The sequence below is a fragment of the Oncorhynchus gorbuscha genome, linkage group LG01 (assembly GCF_021184085.1).
Source record: "Oncorhynchus gorbuscha isolate QuinsamMale2020 ecotype Even-year linkage group LG01, OgorEven_v1.0, whole genome shotgun sequence".
NCBI lineage: Eukaryota > Metazoa > Chordata > Actinopteri > Salmoniformes > Salmonidae > Oncorhynchus > Oncorhynchus gorbuscha.
The window spans coordinates 62098877-62119640 of record NC_060173.1 but is presented as its reverse complement, the minus strand read 5'-3'; the positions used below and the strand labels follow the sequence as shown (position 1 = coordinate 62119640).

At 42.8% G+C, this 20764-nt stretch overlaps 1 protein-coding gene across 1 annotated transcript in view; it reads right to left on the bottom strand.

The window, feature by feature from the left end:
• Positions 1-20764, bottom strand: part of b4galnt4a (beta-1,4-N-acetyl-galactosaminyl transferase 4a) — a 470997-nt gene that overhangs the window by 163897 nt on the left and 286336 nt on the right. The window lies entirely within an intron of this gene.

Below are 20764 nucleotides of genomic sequence, written 5' to 3'. Positions count from 1 at the left end.
CTGGGCCAATTGTGCGACGCCCCATGGGACTCCCAATCACAGCCGGATATGATACAGCCTGGATATGTACAGACACACATCCGTTCACGCACAAACACACACACAAATGCACACATTGAGAGACACACGCCCATGCACACTCACACAGACCCACAGACATACACTAACATGAGTGCACACACAGACAGACAGATGTCATGACTGGCCTGTGAGGGTCAGGTTACAGTGGATCACAGTTATACAGAGATATCTCTCCCTCCCGCAGAGCGGGAGAGGTATAGAGAGTTTGATGGGTGGAGGTTATGACCTCACGCCCATTGTAAATAAGAAGACAGCAGCCCAACTTCTTTCTGGTCTCTTGTGTGAGAGACTGGAATGTCTGTGTGCCTTAGGAAGAGTTTACAGCCCAAAACTACAGAACATCAAATAAATGGACTTTGGGACAATATCTTTCATCATCTGAATGGGTGGGAACAATGATACAAATGAACTTTTAACAAGGCACACCTGTTAATTGAAATGCATTCCAGGTGACTAACTCATGGAGCTGGTTGAGAGAATGCCAAGAGTGTGCAAAGCGGTCATCAAGGCAAAGGGTGGCTACTTTGAAGAATCTCAATTATAAAATATATTTTGATTTGTTTAACACAGTTTTTTGGTTACTACATGATTCTATATGTGTTATTTCATAGTTTTGATGTCTTCACTATTATTCCACAACGTAGAAAATAGTAAAAATAAAGAAAAACCCTTGAATGAGTAGGTGTGTCCAAACTTTTTACTGATACTATACCATTTTCTAGCCCCGAGTCTCTACTTTTATCCAATGTAAAAAACACACATTTTGCTACATAACAACTGAATCGAGCCGGTCGGTCACAATTATCTGTAAGGTCCCTCAGTCGAGTAGTGAATTTCAAACACAGATTCAACCACAAAGAACATTTTTTACCCTATTGGTAGATGGGTAAAAAGCTGATATTGAATATCCATTTGAGCATGGTGAAGTTATTAATTATATTTTGGATGGTGTATCAATACACCCAGTCATTAAAAAGATGCAGGTGTCCTTCCTAACTCAGTTGCCAAAGAGGAAGCAAACCACATTTCACCATGAGGCCAATGGTGTAAAGGCTCTCCTCTTCCTCTTCTTCTGAGGAGTAGCAAGGATCGGACCAATACGCAGCGTGGTAAGTGTTCATCTTGGTTTTTAATAAGAACACTGAACAAAACAATAAACAACAACGTGACAAAAAACAACCGAAACAGTTCCGTGTGGAAAGAAACCCCGACACGGAAAATAAACACCCACAACTCAAAAGTAAAACCAGGATCCCTAAGTATGATTCTCAATCGGGGACAACGATTGACAGCTGCCTCTTGATTGAGAACCATACCAGGCCGAACACAGCAATCCCAAATCAATAGAAAAAAGAACATAGACAACCCACCCAACTCACGCCCTGACCATACTAAAACAAAGACATAATAAAAGAACTAAGATCAGAACGTGACAAATGGGGAATTTAAAACAGTTACAGAATTTTATGGCTGTGATTGGAGAGAACTCAGGATGGATCAACAACATTGTAGTTACTCCAAAATACTAACCTAATTGACAGAGTGAAAATAAGGAAGCCTGAACGCCTGAATAAAAAATACAACAGGCTCGGGAACAGGTCCTATTTACAAGTCATCAGACTGCTGAACACTTGAACTGGACTGACCACCTGCTCTGATTCTACACACCTTAGCACACATGCACACACTCCCACACAGACATGCTGTTCCCCCCCCACACACACACACACACACACACACACACACACACACACACACACACACACACACACACACACACGCTGCTAGAAGAATATTATTAGGATTTCTAAATACTGCACAATTTAAACACTTGCTCCCCCAATCCCCCCTTCCCCAATACACATGTAAATATTAGACTATAAATTGTGCCATGCTGTTTTATGCTTTACGTATGTAAAAATGTATATTCTATTCTCCTGAGCCATTTACTTTATGTTTGCAGTCTTATCTTTTCTTATTTCTTATTGTTGTTGCATTGTGGAGAAGGAACTTTCCGGTAAGCATTTAGTTGGACGGTATATACCATGTGTATGCCGTTCATACGACTAATAAAACCTGACACTTAAAACACACAGCCGTCTAACTCTGTTTTTGACGGCAGCCACTAAATCGCGTGTCTCTCGTCAGACCGGAGATCAAGCAGGGCAGAATTTTCAATAATCACATTGTTTCATTTACAACTGATATTCACCAGAGATGGGTTGGCACAGGACTTTAAAATCAGAGTTATCTGTACAATATGGGGAGCTATTGTGAGTCTTCAAGTCTCAAACAAGTTTATTCACGATGCTTGGGATATTCACCGAACAACCCCTGTTACACGTTGTAATTCGCCCCCAGGATTTAATACCATATTTCCACCTACACTCGCCAAGTTACAGATAGTATCACAGGTGAACTGCAATTATAAACTGTTCATGTATAGGACCAGTTTCCAAAACACATATTTAGTCTACTGACTTGGACTCACCATTGAAAGTGCTTATTAGTGTAAAACTAGGCTTAATCTGTATCCAGAAAAAAAGGCCTTTATGTTCCAGGGGGAGCAGTTACTTCAGCTCTCAGTGAAGGTGACATCCCTCCATGCAAGGCTAAACTAAACCTAGTTTGATAACCCTACTCTGCACGGCGAAAAAGAAAACAATCAAACAAAACCAACAAACAAGAAAGGTTAGAGAGGCCAAACGGAAGGGTAAGCATCCCTTTCTGATTCCACATTCCTGCCCATGGCGACTGCTCCTGTTGATGGTAAAAGTCACGTTTGATTAGTGTCACACAGGCATTCTTATCGACGGCCTGACCGGGGTCCTACTCATTTATGTACAGGCGCTGTATTCTAGCCACCCTGCACGATAACAGCCAAGCAGTGATTATGAATCATGAATAAAGCATAAGTGATTTGTTTACAAATCTGCTGCACTCTAGTCCTTTACTGAGAGTGTGTGTGTGTGTGTGTGTGTGTGTGTGTGTGTGTGTGTGTGTGTGTGTGTGTGTGTGTGTGTGTGTGTGTGTGTGTGTGTGTGTGTGTGTGTGTGTGTGTGTGTGTGTGTGTGTGTGTGTGTGTGTGTGTGTGTGTGTGTGTGTGTGTGTGTGTGTGTGTGTGTGAGAGAGAGAGAGAGAGCGAGCGATCGAGAGAGAGAAACTAAAGAGAGAGAGAAAATAGTAGAGAGAGGTGAGTGTGGTAGAGAGGGGGACAGGGATTGGAGATAAGGATGGAGTGGTGGAGAGAGGGATTGGACAGGGCTGGGAGAGGATGAGGAGGGAGGTAAGGGATTTAGCTGATACCAGGATGTCCCAGTGTAAATATGTACCATGCAAAGCTTTTAATAGATTTCCTATGGCTTTTTAAAATAAATCCTTTTTTAGGCTGTATTTTTTACCCTGCCTGACAAAACATGAATAAGCCACTATTCACTTTATCTACAGCAATTACATTAAATCCAATGCAATTTTGCGGAGGTTAAAGGAGATAGTAATACGTTTTGGGATGCTAAAACACTATAGAATACTTACAGTATAGCTTTTCTGGTCACACACTGTGTAGTTGTTTACTAAAAGTAGTAAACAATGGAGGGAGGCAAAAATGTATGTGAGAGAGTGAGAGAAAGAATGATGTATTTTGACCAGTATCAGAGTCACTCAAGGATCTGTCATACATTATTGGGAAACTGTCACGCCTTGGTCATTGTATTTTGTGTTTTCGTTATATATTTGTTCAGGCCAGGGTGTGACATGGGTTTATTGTGTTGTCATATAGGGGTTTTTGTAGGCATTGGGATTTCGGCTGAGTAGGGGTGTAGCATAGGTTTGGCTGCCTGAGGCGGTTCTCAATCAGAGTCAGGTGATTCTCGTTGTCTCTGATTGGGAACCGTATTTAGGTAGCCGGGGTTTCACTGTGTATTTAGTGGGTGATTGTTTCTGTCTCTGTGTAGTTGTTCACCAGACAGGCTGTATTAGGTTTTCACGTTCCGTTTGTTGTTTTTGTATTTTATAAGTTATTTCATGTATCGTCATTTCTTTATTAAAGACATGAGTAACCACCACGCTGCATTTCGGTCCGACTCTCTTTCGACAAACGAACGCCGTTACAGAAACAGACATGTTCTTTACTCAAGGTCAATATATAGTTCAATTGGTACAGAAAGCGGTTTTCAGACTGCACTTTCAGAAGTGCGTTGGAGTAGCCCAGCAGTGTGTCCTGGATAGAGTGACTTGACACATGATTCAGAGGTCACATTTGCTAATAACATTATATTATGCCACATTATCAAAAAGTGTGTTATTTTTTTCACTTGTGAATCGTGCGGGAATTGAACGCACAAGCTTGTCATCGCTAGCACCATGTTCTTACCAGCTAAGCTACACAGAACCACATACTGTATGTGATTTTCTACTGACAAATCTAAATTGGAACATATTGAGCCCATCATGTCTGCTATCTCCAGTACCATGTGTAGAGAGAGGTATTCCTATAGCAGATCCCACCTTGAGGTTACATCCCAAATGGCACCATATTCCCTACATAGTGCATTCATAGGGAATAGGGTGCCATTTGGGACACAACCGGACTCTATTTCTGCTATGCTTTCACGTGTAACCGATGTGAAATGGCTAGCTAGTTAGCGGTGGTGCGCACTAATAGCGTTTCAATCGGTGATGTCACGCGCTCTGTTGATCTTGAAGTAGTAGTTCCCCTTGCTCTGCAAGGGCCGCGGCTTTTGTGGAGTGATGGGTAACGATGCTTCGAGGGTGGCTGTTGTTGATGTGTGCAGAGGGTCCCTGGTTCGGGGTGGGGAGAGGGACGGAAGCAATACTGCTACATTGGTGCCGTGACCCAGATCACTGGTTGCTGCGGAAAAGAAGGAGGTCAAAAGGGGGGTGAATGTAACCGATGTGAAATGGCTAGCTAGTTAGCGGTGGTGCGTTTCAATTGGTGACGTCACTCACTCTGAGACCTTGAAGTAGTTGTTCCCTTTGCTCTGCAAGGGCCGCGGCTTTTGTGGAGTGATGGGTAACGATGCTTCGAGGGTGGCTGTTGTTGATGTGTGCAGAGGGTCCCTGGTTCGGGGTGGGGAGAGGGACGGAAGCAATACTGCTACACACGCATACCATGATGGGATGAGTGTGCTTATCTCTGTCTGTCCGTAGATACTCTGATGCTTCCCCATCTCTCTACCACTGTCACTCTTTTCTCTGTCTCTTCCATCCCTCCCTCCCTCTCCATTTCTCTTTCCTCTCTCTGTCTTTTCCATCTCTCTATTTTCCGCTGACTATATCCCCATCTATATCCCCTCTCTCTTTTTCTATCCCTCCCTCCCTCTCTCTCACTTCAGTCATCCCTCCAGGATCTGTCCTATATATAGCTCTGAGCTACATTCCTCTCACAGCAGCTCACGCACAAACACACACACACTATGCCTGGTGTGGATTTAGAGAAAAGAGAGGAATATTTGAAGGCTCTTCCTATGGATTCAGCATATACTGTCTAGAAGAAAGACAGAGGTAGAGAGGGAGAGAGAGATGGAGAGAGCGAGAGAGCATGAAAGAGAGAGAGTGAAAGAGAGAGCGAAAGAGAAAAAGACAGGTCATTAATAACGGTTAAATAAAGAGCTTTTCAAAACCAACGTCTCCTCTCCATTCTGTGATCAGCACACGAATACAGCAGCCCATCTCCTACGGGACACAAACATCTTTCTGGGAATGTTGCTCTTACAGTGTGGGAAGCCTCAGCTTGCCAGTTGGCTTGGCACTGACAAATGACTGAGCGTCGCTCCAGCTGACGAGCCAGTCGCACCGGCTGACATTGTAAATCCCCTTGGGAGGAAGAAACTGAGACGCAATGTTCCCAACAACAGCCCATCAGTATATACCTAATACCACAATCCCTGTGGCAGCGGATAAAGTATTACAGTAGTGTGACTCAATACAATGATACACCTCAATAATGTGCGATTTCCAGTGCATACACATACATAAATATACAGGTTTTTGGAGAGATGTGGGTGGCTGCCACACTGGGCACCCCAAAAGCAGTTATTGTGGGGGAGTAAGTGTCTTGGTCAAGGGCACAATGGCAGGCATCAATGATTTGATGCCAGCAACACTCCAGTTACCAGCTCACTTCACGACAGATTTTTGTTGTCGGACCCATAATTCAAACTGGCAACTCCGGTTGCTGGCTCGCCTCTCTAACCGCTAGGCTACCTGTCACTCCATGTGACTCAATGTCTCAACCTGGTCTCCGAGGATTTCGTATTATTCTGTACGTAAATCCGAGACCTCTATTTCTTTTTTTTCTAGTTTATTTTATTTTTACAGGGACAGTGCACATTAATCAACGTTTCAGTAAAAGTGCCGGTTTTAGCCAGCCGGCTAATTTTCAACCACAGTCCCTGGGCAGGTTATTAAAAACAATTACAATATAGACAATAGCACCATAGAACAAGCAAGACATAGCAACATAGGACAAGCAAGACATAGCATACAGACAGAGCAACATAGAACAAAGAACAGCAAAACAAAATTCATAAAAGCAACAAAGTGTTTCCACACCTCACAAGCTACAGACAACAGACAACATGGAAAGCGGCAACACACAGCTAGGGACCATGTTCACAAATCTGATTGACCTTTAGCCAGGTCTTCAAGCATTTTGTGAAAGTGTGATATGTGGTGCAGTTATGTGTGTCTGATGGCAGTGTATTCCAGACAGAGAATGCAGATTTACTAAAGGTGCTTTTCCTTAGGGGAACTATACAGTCACCTCTCATGGCAGACCTTGTGGATCTGCTGCCATATGTCTGGGTTTTCTGTTTAACAAAAATATTGAGTGGGGGGGGGGGCCAGGCCATTAAGGATCTTGAATACAAGACATGCGTCGTATGATATGTTACGTTTCATATGGTTTGTATTAATTTGTGGATGTCCATCATCCATTTTGCATGATATGTTACGAAGTAAAATGCATATTATATGTTACGAATTTGCTTAACCCTCTTGTTGTGCTCGTTTCATGTTAATTAATTCTGTGTTCCCGGTCCAAAATATCCACCCCAATATAGCTGATTATAAATCCATAATAATGTTAGATCTTTTTATCAACTTAAATTCTTGTGAACATTACAATTTTTGAACTTGTATTTGCTATTTATGGCCTGCAGGCCTCATTGACCTGAGTTCATAGAACTCATTTTTGAGTTTTAAAAAAAGCACACTGTATGGATTATTTTGACTATAACAAATACAGATAAAACATATTGTGCTATTTATCACAGACTACTTTGTGTCAAAGTTTAACAAGGACTCTCTCCTCCTCACCAGTGTCAAGATCCAAGATATGATCAAGAGCCTCACATACAGAATGTTGTTTGGTCATTGTGCTGCCACAATGTTGTGAGCAAGGCCTCAAAAACGTTATATACCAGAGATGCAAGAAAAGCTCTAACCTGAGCAAAAAAAATAAACATCCTCTCACTGTCAACTGCGTTTTCAGAAAACTTAACATGTGTAAATATTTGTATTAACATAAGATTCAACAACTGAGACATAAACGGAACAAGTTCCAAAGACATGTGACTAACAGAAATGGAATAATATGTCCCTGAACAAAAGGGGGGTCAAAATCAAAAGTAACAGTCAGTATCTGGTGTGGCCACCAGCTGCATTAAGTACTGCAATGCATCTCCTCCTCATGGACTGCACCAGATTTGCCAGTTCTTACTGTGAGATGTTACCCGGGCTCTTCGCTGGCCATGGCATTCCTGTCATGCGGAAAATCCAGCACAGAACTAGCAGCATGGCTGGTGACACTGTCATATGCTGGAGGGTCATGTCAGGATGAGCCTGCAGGAAGGGTACCACATGAGGGAGGAGGATGTCTTCCCTGTAACGCACGGCATTGAGATTGCCTGCATTGACAACAAGCTCTGTCCAATGATGCTGTGACACAATGCCCCAGACCATGACGGACCCTCCACCTCCAAATCGATCCCGCTCCAGAGTACAGGCCTCGGTGTAACGCTCATTCCTTCGACGAAAAACGTGAATCCGAACATCACCCCTGGTGAGATAAAACCCTGACTCGTCAGTGAAGGGCACTGTTTGGCAGTCCGGTCTGGTCCAACGACGGTGGGTTTTTGACCATAGGCGACATTGTTGCTGGTGATGTCTGGTGAAGAACTGCCTTACAACAGGTCTACAAGCCCTCAGTCCAGCTTCTCTCAGCAGATTGCGGACAGTCTGAGCACTGATGAAGGGATTGTGCGTTCCTGCTGTAACTTGGATAGTTGTTGTTGTCATCCTGTACTTGTCCCGCAGGTGGGATGTTCGGCTGATACCGATCCTGTGCAGATGTTGTTACACGTGGTCTGCCACTGTGAGGACGATCAGCTGTCCGTTCTGTCTCCATGTAGCGCTTGTCTTCTCACAGTACAGACATTGCAATTTATTGCCCTGGCCAAATCTGCAGTCCTCATGCCTCTTTGCAGCATGCCTAAGGCACTTTCACGCAGATGAGCAGGGACCATGGGCATCTTTCTTTTGGTGTTTTTCAGAGTCAGTAGAAAGGCCTCTTTAGTGTCCTAAGTTTTCATAAATGTGACCTTAAATGCATACCGTCTGTAAGCTGTGTTATAACGACCGTTACACAGGTGCATGTTCATCAATTGTTTATGGTTCATGTTTTGACGGCAGCCACTAAATCCCGTGTCTCTCGTCAGACAGAAGATCAAGCAGGGCAGAATTTTCAATAATCACATTGTTTCATTTACAACTGATATTCACCAGAGATGGGTTGGCACAGGACTTTAAAATCAGAGTTATCTGTACAATATGGGGAGCTAATGTGAGTCTTCATGTCTCAAACAAGTTTATTCACGATGCTTGGGATATTCACCGAATAACCTCTGTTACACGTTGTAATTCGCCCCCATGATTTAATACCATATTTCCACCTGTGTGTGTGTGTGTGTGTGTGTGTGTGTGTGTGTGTGTGTGTGTGTGTGTGTGTGTGTGTGTGTGTGTGTGTGTGTGTGTGTGTGTGTGTGTGTGTGTGTGTGTGTGTGTGTGTGTGTGTGTGTGTGTGTTCAAACATAGAGTACAGGCATGTGGGGGTATGGGAGAGTGTGTCCATCGAAATGAATGGGCATGTGCCTGAACTAAATTTTATACACTAATTGTAGTCTCACCCATTCATTTTTAATGACCGGTCATTTTTGACCGGGAACACCACAGCAGTTAAATAAAACACCCAAAATGTTATGAAAATCATCCAAATGTATTTTGTGTGTTCAGATGCCCTGTGTGGACAAAGTCATGGAACCTTATGACAATCAGATTAAATGAACTACATTTTTCAGAGACAAAACTTGTAAATCGGTCCAATTTGACCGGAACACAGCAGGAGGGTTAATGTAAATCTGTTACGAATTCTAGCTAGGTGGCTAACAATAGCTAGCTTGCTAATTTAAGCAAGGCTACACTCTTAGAAAAAAAGTTGCTATATAGAACCAAAAAGGGTTCACCTATTGGGAAAGCCCAAAAATGCTTTTTGGAACCCATTTTGTAAAGAATGTAGCAGTTAGGGTTAGGAGTTAGTTTAAAGGGTTAGGGAGTTTGGTTAAAAGGTTAGGGGAAGCGTTAGCTAACATGATATGTAGTTGCAAAGTAGCTAAAAAGTAGTTGAAAACTGCTAATTAGCTAAAATATTCAAGTTGTCCGTTTTTTGAACTCCCAACCTTCGGGATGCTAGACGTTCGTGTTGCTAGACGTTCGTGTTATACACCCACCCAATCACCCACCCTAATTTACTTTTTGCCATAGCCCTTTCCTGCAATCAAATGACTAGAGACCCCATGGGTGGAATGTTATTCTTTCTTTTTTTTTAACAGCTGGAAATCTGGCCTTTCTATGTCAAACTGCTGTAGCTCAGTTGGTATTTCAGTCAGGGAAGTGGGTTCAATCCCGGGACCACCCATGCGTAGAATGTATGCACACATGACTGTAAGTCGCTTTGGATAAAAGCGTCTGCTAAATGGCATATATTATTATTATTATATATTATTATATTTCAGTCTTCTGTGATGTAGAGAACCTGTCAAACGTTTGGACACTTTTTTGTTACTATTTTCTACATTGTAGAATAATAGTGAAAACATCAAAACGATGAAATAACACATATGTTGTCATGTAGTAACCAAAAAGGTGTTAAACAAATCTAAATATATTTTATATGAGATTCTTCAAATAGCCACCCTGTGTCTTGATGACAGTTTTGCACAATGTTGACTTTCTCTCAACCAGTTTCATGAGGTAGTTACCTGGAATGCAATTCAATTAAGAAGTGTGCCTTCTTAAAAGTTAATTTGTGGAATTTCTTTCCTTTTTAATGTGTTTGAGCCAATCAGTTGTGTTGTGACAAGGTAGAAGGTATACAGAAGACAGCTCTATTTGGTAAAAGACCAAGGCCTTATTATGGCAAGAACAGCTCAAATAAGCAAAGAGAAGCAAACAGTCTGTCATTACTTTAAGACATTTAAGACATTCATCAAGTGAAGTCGCAAAACCATCAAGCGCTGTGATGAAACTGGATCTCATGAGGACCGCCACGGGAAAGGAAAACCCAGAGTTACCTCTGCTGCAGAGGATGACATTTATTAGAGTTACCAGCCTCAGAAATTGAAGCCCAAATAAATGCTTTACAGAGTTCAAGTAACAGACACGTCTCAACATCAACTGTTCAGAGGCGACTGCGTGAATCAGGCCTTCATGGTCGAACTGCCACAGAGAATCCACTACTAAAGGACACCAACAAGAAGAAGAGACAGCATGGCCAATGTATTCAACCTTTTCTGGCCCACTGTGTTGTATGTGAATGTTTAAACCCAGAGTTGGACCACACCCACTCCACTGAATGGCAGGCTAGTGATTGCTTTGCAATGCTTGCAGTTAGGCACTGATTACTTACAAGCCACTCATTGTTGAATTTGCGATTTCCAACTTGTTGTGTAATGTTTATGTCCAATAGCCGATGACCACCAATATGTTTTATCTCTAATTTCTCTTCATATGACAAGGATTGAAAAGGATTTTCCAGTAGATTGTTGACTTGATTCATAACAATGAGTGCTTTCTAGCTTGCTTGCTGAGATTTTGAAAGTATGATGTTGACATGACAAAACCAATTAAAGCTATGGTAGATATAACATTATTTGACATTTTATCTGTGGCCAATGACCTTGAGCATTCTTGGATGGGCACTTCTAATGTAACTCTATGGCAGCACCCAAAGGGCTTGAAGTTCTCCCTGTAGATTTTGCGGTGGCGTAGTGTCTGGCGTAGTGTCCCCATGAATGACAGAACACTGAGCCAATCACGGCCCTACTCTATATATATATATTCAGCTGGCTGACCCACCATCACAGAAAGCACCGAGCTAGGCTGAAACACCTGCATTTTGGAGCTGCGTTACTCAAGAAAGTAAAAAAGGAACCATGTTTGTATGTGGCTTAAATAACTTTATTAATTTGACCTTGTTCGCAAACTGATAACTGACACGTATTAATGGCAATATAACATGCAAAACAAATTATATATCTACTGTGCATTCAGAATGTATTCAGACCCCTTCCCTTTTTCCACATTTTCTTACGTTACAGCCGTATTCTAAAATTGATTTTAAATAACAATTTCCTCATTAGTCTACACAGAATCACTCTGAAAGAGCTCCAGAGTTCCTCTGTGGAGATGGGAGAGCTTTCCAGAAGGACAACCATCTCTGCAGCACTCCATCAATCAATAAAGCTTTTGTGGTAGAGTGGCCAGAAGGAAGTCACTCCTCAGTAAAAGGCACATGGCAGCCCACTTGGAGTTCGCAAAAAAGGCACCAAAAGGACTCTCAGACCATGAGAAACAAGATTCTCTTGTCTGATGAAACAAATAATAAACTCTTTGACGTGAATGCCAAGCGTTACGTCTGGAGGAAACCTGGCACCATCCCTACGGTGAAGCATGGTGGTGGCAGCATCATGCTATAGGGATTTTTTCAGTGGTAGGGACTGTGAGACTAGTCACGATGGAGGGAAAGATAAACGGAGAAATGTAGAGAAAGATCTTTGATGAAAACCTGCTCCAGAGTGCTCAGGACTTCAGACTGGGGCGAAGGTTCACCTTCAAACAGGACAACAACCCTAAGCACACATCCAAGACAATAAAACAAATTGATTTCTAAAGCCCTTTTTACATCAGCTGATGTCACAAAGTGCAATACAGAAACCCAGCCTAAAACCCCAGACAGCAAGCAATGCAGATGTAGAAGCACGGGGCTAGGAAAAACACCCAACACAGGGGTGGCTTCAAGACAAGTATCTGAATGGCCTTGAGTGGCCCAGCCTGAGACCGGACTTGAACCCAATGGGATATCTCTGGAGAGACCTGAAAATAGCTGTGCAGCAATGCTCCCCATCCAAGCTGACAGCGCTTGAGAGGATCTGTAGAGAAGAATAGGAGAAACTCCCTAAATAATGATTTTTGCTTCGTCATTCTGGGGTACTGTATGTAGATTGACGAAGGAAAAAAACCATTTAGTCCATTTTAGAATAAGGCTGAAAGGAAACACAATGTGGAAAAAGTCAAGGGGTCTGAATACTTTCCGAATGCACTGTATATATACAGTACCAGTAAAAAGTTTGGACACACCTACTCATTCAAGGGTTTTTCTTTATTTTTACTATTTTCTACGTTGTGGAATAATAGTGAAGACATCAAAACTATGAAATAACACATATGGAATCATGTAGTAACCCAGAAAAGTGTTAAACAAATCTAAATATATGTTAGATTTTAGATTATTCAAAGTTGCCACCCTTTACCTTGATGACAGATTCGCACACTCTTGGCAATCTCGCAACCAGCTTCATGAGGAACGCTTTTTCCAACAGTCTTGAAGGAGATCCCATATATACTGAGGACTTGTTGGCTGCTTTTCCTTCACTCTGCAGTCCAAAACATCCCAAACCAACACAATTGGGTTGAGGTCAGGTGATTGTGGCCAGGTGATCTGTTGCAGCACTCCATCACTCTCCTTTTTGGTCAAATAGCCCTTACACAGCCTGAAGTGTGTTTTGTGTCATTGTCCTGTTGAAAAACAAATGATAGTCCCACTAAACCAGATGGGATGGTGTATCGCTGCAAAATGCTGTGGTAGCCATGCTGGCTTTAAGTGTTCCTTTAATTCTAATGAAATCACTGACAGTGTCACCAACAAAGCACACCCACACCATCACACCTCCTCCTCCATGTTTCACGATGGGAACCACACAGAGATCATCCGTTCACCTACTCTGCGTCTCACCAAGACACAGCAGTTGGAACAAAAATGTCAAATTTCAGACCAAAGGACAGATTTCCTCCTGTCTAATGTCCATTGCTCAACTTTCTTGGCCCAGACAGGTCTTCTTCTTATTGGTGTCCTTTAGTAGTGGTTTCTTTGCAGCAATTTGACCATGAAGGCCTGATTCACATAGTCTCCTCTGAACTGTTGATGTTGAGATGTGTCTGTTATTTGGGCTGCAATCTGAGGTGTAGTTAAAACTTCGGGATCGGTGTCCCTTCCACGGGACGGTTGAGCTAACATAGGCTAATGTGATTAGCATGAGGTTGTAAGCAACAATAACATTTCCCAAGACATAGACATATCTGATATTGTCAGAAAGCTGAAATCCTTGTTAATCTAACTGCACTGTCCAATTTACAGTAGCTATTACAGTGAAATAATACCATGCTACTGTTTGAGGAGAGTGCACAATTTTGAACATGAAAAGTTATTAATAAACCAATTAGGCACATTTAGGTACTCTTGATACAACATGTTTAACAGAAACGCAATGGTTCATTGGATCAGTCTAAAATATGTGCACATATACTAAATTGCTCCTGGGCTGGAATAATATATTATGGCATTGCATTTCTGTTGCATAACAAATATGATGGTACAAAAAATAAAAGAAGGGTTGGTTTTTCCTTTTGTATTATCTTTTACCAATATGTGTAGCATTTATTTGGGCTTCAATCTGAGTTTCAGTTAACTCTGAAGAATGTGTCCTCTGCAGCAGAGGTAACTCTGGGTCTTTCATTCCTGTGGCGGTCCTCATGAGAGCCAGTTTCATCATAGCGCTTGATGGTTTTGCGACTGCACTTGATGAAACTTTCAAAGTTCTTGAAATTTTCTGGATTGACTGACCATGTCTTAAAGAAATTATGGACTGTTGTTTCTCTCTGCTTATTTGAGCTGTTCTTGCCATAATATGGACTTGGTCATTTACTAAATAGGGATATCTTCTGTATACCACCCCTACCTTGTCACAACACAACTGATTGGCTCAAATGCAATAAGAAGATAAGGAATTCGACAAATTAACCTGGTAATTGAAATGCATTCCAGGTGACTACCTCATTAAGCTGGTTGAGAGAATGCCAATAGTGGGCAAAGCTGTCATCCAAGGCAAAGGGTGGCTACTTTGAACAATATTTTAATATAAAATATATTTAGATTTGTTTAACACTATTTTTAACACATATTGTTATTTGTAGTTTTGATGTCTTCACTATTATTCTACAATTTAGAAATAGTAAAAATAAAGAAAAACACTTGAATGAGTAGTTGTGTCATCCAAACATTTCGACACCAAACATAACATATTATACTAATTTGAGTGTCCAGGATTTACATTTACTATGTCACGTCTAATCTATGACACCACGCTGCATGTCTATTTTAGATTAGTGCAGTGGTCCTCTCCCTATGAATTTCTACTGAAGACCCTGGCATGGATTCCATAGATTGTACTATTGTATACTGGCCTAATACTCTTATGGGTGTCATCATCCAACTGCACAAAACTAGTGCTTCCATATTTTCCCTGCAGCAGGGAGACTTTTCACACGGAGAGAAGAACAACTAAGTATGATGGCATAAATGAATAAATTACACATTTGGAGTGTAATGTCCCTTTAAGACTAATCAGCCATTACATGACTCACTATGGTCTCACAATATAATTCAAAATAAACTATAACTACCTGTATGTTGTTTATTGTCAACATTTCCATCCGTCCTTGACCCTTTACATGACACTGTATATGATTGATAATCTACCACTCCTTATAATTACATGCTGTTTGTCATGCTTTGGTTTATATAACTGTATTATTATAGGCACTGAGATGACTGTGTACTGTAAAGTCAAGTGTTGTTGAGGATATAGCCTAGCGCATCTAGATGTCATTCAGTAGACTAAGTTTGACCCTGAAGCTTGACTCGTGTGGCTGCTGAAAGAGTGTGGTGCATCCCAAATGGCACCCTATTCCCTATATGGTGCACTACTTTTGATCAGGGCCAATAGGACTCTGTTAAAAAGTAATGTACTATTAAGGGAATAAGGTGCCATTTGTCTTTGGATTGATATTTTCACGAATCCCGCCGAAGATGGTGCCTCTTCCTGTTCGGGCGGCGCTCGGCGGTCGTCGTCGGCCTATTAGCTGCCATCGGTTCCCTTTCCGTTGAGGGTTGAACCTGCGCCTTCACAGTGTCCGACCGGTCTTAGGTACGTGTCGCTTGGTGTCCGTGATAAATTGATTCGGTGGGCTCACACACTACCTTCTTTGGGTCATCTGGGGATTGATAGGACAGTGCGGGATCTTAGGGGGAAATACTGGTGGCCCACCTTAGCTAAGGATGTGAAGCTCTATGTCTCTTTCTGTACGGTATGCGCTCAGAGTAAGGCTCCTAGGCATCTGCCTAGAGGGAAGTTATAACCCCTCCCGGTTCCACAACGGCCATGGTCTCATCTCTCGGTAGATTTCCTTACTGATCTTCCCCCATCTCAGGGGAACACTACCGTTCTGGTCGTTGTGGATCGGTTCTCTAAGTCCTGCCGTGTCCTCCCATTGCCTGATCTCCCTACGGCCCTACAGACTGCTGAGGCTCTATTTACCCACGTCTTCTGGCACTACGGGGTTCCAGAGGACATCGTATCGGATCGAGGTCCCCAGTTCACATCCCAGTTTTGGAGGGCGTTTATGGAGCGTCTGGGGGTCTCGGTCAGCCTTAGCTCTGGTTATCACCCAGAAAGTAATGGGCAGGTGGAGAGAGTAAACCAGGAAGTGGGTAGGTTTCTGAGGTCGTATCGCCAGGACCGGCCAGGAGAATGGGCGAGGTACGTCCCGTGGGCAGAATTGGCCCAGAACTCATTTCGTCACTCATCCACGAACATGTCGCCATTTGAATGCGTCCTGGGCTACCAGCCGGTCCTGGCTCCGTGGCATCAGAGTCAGACCGAAGCTCCTGCGGTGGAGGAGTGGGTACAGCGCTCTAGAGAGACCTGGCGGGCAGTCCAGGATTCTCTCAGGCAGGCCAGTGAACAGCAGAAAAGAAACGCTGACCGCCACCGCAGTGAGGCCCCTGTGTTCACACCAGGGGACAGGGTCTGGCTCTCGACCCGAAACCTGTCCCTCCGCCTGCCCTGCCGGAAGCAGGAGGATAAACGAGGTGTGTTATAGATAGCAACTTCCCTCATACTATCGCATTAAACCCCTCGTTTCATGTGTCTCTCCTCAGGCCGGTGGTAGCTGGTCCCCTACAAGAAGGTGAGGCACCGGAGGTCCCTCCGCCCCCTCTGGACATCGAGGGGCCCCCGGCGTACACAGTACGAGCTATTCTGGACTCGAGACGCTGGGTGAGGGGCCTGCAGTACCTCGTGGACTGGGAGGGGTACGGTCTGGAGGAAAGGTGCTGGGTACCGGGGAGGGACATTTTAGATCCTTCCCTCTTGAGGGATTTCCACCGCCTCCACCCGGATCGCCCCGCGCCTCGTCCTCCGGGTCGTCCTCGAGGCCGGGGTCAGCGCGCTGCGGGTGCCGTGCGTCGGGAGGGGGGCTACTGTCACGAATCCCACCAAAGATGGTGACACTTCCTGTTCGGGCGTCGCTCGGCGATTCCCTTTCATTTTGTTTCTGTTAATTGGGTCTAATTGGTTACACCTGTTTGGAGTTAGTTTTGTTTGTAGGCTATTTAAGGGCACTAGGCCCGCTGGGTATTGTGCTGGCTTGTTTTCTGTTTATTGGTGTTGGTGTATTAGTGTGATCTCTATTTTTCCAGACAGTTTTAGTCCTGTGTATTTTGGACAGGTTGTTTCATGCGCCCTTGTGTTTTGCATGTCCGTGTCTCCGCTGTCTTTGGAATGAAATATCCACGTATTACCCGCTCTCAGCGCTTGACTCCTCCACTCACCATTCATAGAAGACATAACATATATAAATCCTATGTACAGTTGAAGTCGAAAGTTTACATACACCTTAGCCAAATTCATTTAAACTCAGTTTTTCACAATTCCTGACATTTAAATCCAAGTAAAAATTCCCTGTTTTAGGTCATTTAGGATCACCACTTTATTTTAAGAATGTGAAATGTCGGAATAATAGAAAAGATAATGATTTATTTCAGCTTTTATTTCTTTCATCACATTTCCATTTGTTGTCCTGAAGCCACAACTTTGGAAGTATGCTTGGGGTCATTGTCCATTTGGAAGACCCATTTGCGACCAAGCTTTAACTTCCTGACTGATGTCTTGAGATGTTGCTTCAATATACCCACATCATTTTCCTACCTCATGATGTCATCTATTTTGTGAAGTGCACCAGTCCCTCCTGCAGCAAAGCACCCCCACAACATGATGCTGCCAACCCCCGTGCTTCACAGTTGGGATGGTGATCTTTGGCTTGCAAGCATCCCCCTTTTTCCTCCAAACATAACAATGGTCATTATGGCCGAACAGTTCTATTTTTGTTTCATCACACCAGAGGACATTTCTCCAAAAAGTACAATCTTTGTCCCCATGTGCAGTTGCAAACCATAGTATGGCTTTTTTTATGACGGTTTTGGAGCAGTGGCTTCCTCCTTGCTGATATGCTTTTCAGGTTATGTAGATATAGGACTCGTTTTAATGTGGATATAGATACTTTTGTACCCGTTTCCTCCAGCATCTTCACAAGGTCCTTTGTTGTTGCTCTGTGATTGATTTGCACTTTTCACACCAAAGTACGTTCATCTCTAGGAGACAGAACGCGTCTCCTTCCTGAGCGGTATGACGGTTGCGTGGTCCCATGGTGTTTATACTTGTACTATTGTTTGTACAGATGAACATGGTAACTTCAGCCATTTGGAAATTGCTCCCAAGGATGAACTAGACTTGTGGAGACTACAATTTTTTTCTGAGGTCTTGGCTGATTTCTTTTGATTTTCCCATGATGTCAAGCAAAGAGGCACTGCGTTTGAAGGTAGGCCTTGAAATAGATCCACAGGTACACCTCCAGTTGACTCAAATGTTGTCAATTAGCAGATCAGAAGCTTCTAAGGCCATGACATCATTTTCTGGAATTTTCCAAGCTGTTAAAAGACACAGTCAATTTAGTGTACGTAAACTTCTGGCCCACTGGAAGTGTGATACAGTGAGTTATAAGTGAAATAATCTGTCTGTAAACAATTGTTGGAAAAATTACTTCGTGTCATGCACAAAGTAGATGTCATAACCATTACATTACATTACATTTAAGTGATTTAGCAGACGCTCTTATCCAGAGCGACTTACAAATTGGTGCATTCACCTTATGACATCCAGTGGAACAGTCACTTTACAATAGTGCATCTAAATCTTAAAGGGGGGGGGGGGGGTGAGAGGGATTACTTATCCTATCCTAGGTATTCCTTAAAGAGGTGGTATTTCAGGTGTCTCCGGAAGGTGGTGATTGACTCCGCTGTCCTGGCGTCGTGAGGGAGTTTGTTCCACCATTGGGGGGCCAGAGCAGCGAACAGTTTTTACTGGGCTGAGCGGGAACTGTACTTCCTCAGTGGTAGGGAGGCGAGCAGGCCAGAGGTGGATGAACGACTTGCCAAAACTATAGTTTGTTAACAAGAACTTTGTGACTGCTCCTCTATTGTCTCTAGTCCCACAACTGCCTGTCTACAGAGCACCAACGGGAGACAGGTTGAGGCACAGAAAACTAACCAACCACATGGCATCCTAACTATCTGACTCCTATGGATTTGTATACAAGATAGAGAGAGATGGGGTGGACAGAAAGAGAGAGTGTGGATAAGAGAGAAAGAGAGGGAGGGTCGGGAGAGAAAGACGAGAGGGAGCTGTTTCACTCCTCTTCCTTACCCCCATACTCTTCATCTTCCTCTTATTCTTTTTCCTACTCCTCCTCCCGTCACTCTGTATGCCTCTCTGACAGGCCTGCTGTAATTGGTCTCTTTGTCTTCCCCCTGAGTCTCTCTGTCAGAGTAATGGCCTGCAATAACTTCTTCACTGGCCCACCAATCACAGCCCTATAAATAACAGGCAGCTCTTCCAGCTTGACTGCCATAGACTCACAGAGACCGGACAGAATTCCCAGAACAGATCAATACTGCCTCCACGACACATGAAAATAAACATGATCCTGCATGTTTTATCCAAACATTGTATAATAATCAGCACGACTGGACAGTTTTTGTGTTATATGAGAACATTTGCCACAACCTAACGAATGATCTGCGAAATGTCACAAACTATTTTGGTTTGCTGGGAAAACATTACTGATGTTATTACATTACCTGGTAACCTACCGAGAGCTTTTGGGCAATGTTCTGTGGCGGTTGTTCTAGACGTTGTGCACAGCATGTTACTGACTGTGAGGAGAACATGGATCATGTAAAAATAATAATAATGTTAGTAAAAACGTTATTTTCGTGTTTTTGGGATGTTATCATCCTAACGTTAGATGTTAACTTAACGGGATTCTTAGCTAATGTTTTGGGAATGTATACCCGGTTTGCTGGTAGTCACTCCAGCTAGATTCACTCAACCCTTCCCCTACCCACTCCAGTCCAACGCACTCCTGACTCCTGGTCAAGAACACATACTTTTCTGATCTGTTTTAATCTGTGCTTGAAACTCATTGCTCGACTGAGGGACCTTACAGATAATTGCATGTGTGGGGTGTGGGGTAGTCATTCAAAAATCATGTTAAACACTATTATTGCACACAGAGTTCATGCAACTTATTATGTGACTTGTTAAGCACATTTTTTACTCCTGAACTTATTTAGGCAGGTAGCCTAGTGGTTAGAGTGTTGGACCTGTAACCGAAAGGTTTCTAGATTGAATCCCTGAGCTGACAAGGTATAAATCTGTCGATCTGCCCCTGAACAAGGCAGTTAACACACTGTTCCTATGCCATCATTGTAAATAAGAATATGTTCTTAACTGACTTGCCTCATTAAATAGAAATTGAATACATTTAAAAAGGCTTGCCATAACAAAGGCTTTGAATACTTAGTGACATTTTAGGTTTTTCTTTTTTTATGAATTTGTAAACATTTTGAAAAACATAATTCCACTTTGACATGATGGGCTATTGTGTGTAGGCCAGTGACACAAAATCTTTTAAATTCAGGCTGTAAAACAAAACATTTTGGTAAAAGTCAAAGGGAAATACATTTCCACTCATGATATCTACCAGTAAATGCTAAGGCAGCAATAGGTATGCAAACCAGGTACTTAAAAAGTATAGTCTGAAGTCTTTGTTCAATTTTTGCTATGTAATATTCAGTTATGAATTTTAAATG